The following is a 477-nucleotide window of genomic DNA, read 5'->3' as shown; positions in this document are numbered from 1 at the left end:
TCTTGGCTTAAATAGCATCAGAAATGAGTTGGATTGGGCCCACAAGACTTCTAAAATTGCTGGCCACGTTTTGCTTTAAGTGAACCAGTGGCACCAACGGTGCGTGCGCATACTATGCGCGTACGCGTCACCATGCGCGGTTTAACCATAGCAAATCTTATATCGTTTTGAAGCCCTGGATGTTAGCTTTACAACCCAACTAGAACCGCATCATTTGGACCTTTGTAGCTCAAGTTATGGTCGTTTAAGTGCAAAGAGGTTGGCTTGACAGCTTTCCGGTTCTTTCATTTCTTCATGAGTTCTCCAACTTTTCATGCTTTCTTTCTTCATTCTCTTGATCCAATCTTTGCCTCCTAAACCTGAAATCACTTAACAAACATATCAAGGCATCTAATGGAATCAAGGTGAATTAAATTTATTTATTTTAAGACCTAAAAAGCATGTTTTCACTCTTAAGCATAATTAAAGGAGAATATA

This window comes from Arachis duranensis, chromosome 7, assembly GCF_000817695.3.
Source record: "Arachis duranensis cultivar V14167 chromosome 7, aradu.V14167.gnm2.J7QH, whole genome shotgun sequence".
In the NCBI taxonomy this organism is placed as follows: domain Eukaryota; kingdom Viridiplantae; phylum Streptophyta; class Magnoliopsida; order Fabales; family Fabaceae; genus Arachis; species Arachis duranensis.
The sequence above is the reverse complement of the archived record's forward strand: the minus strand, read 5'-3'. Positions refer to the sequence as shown.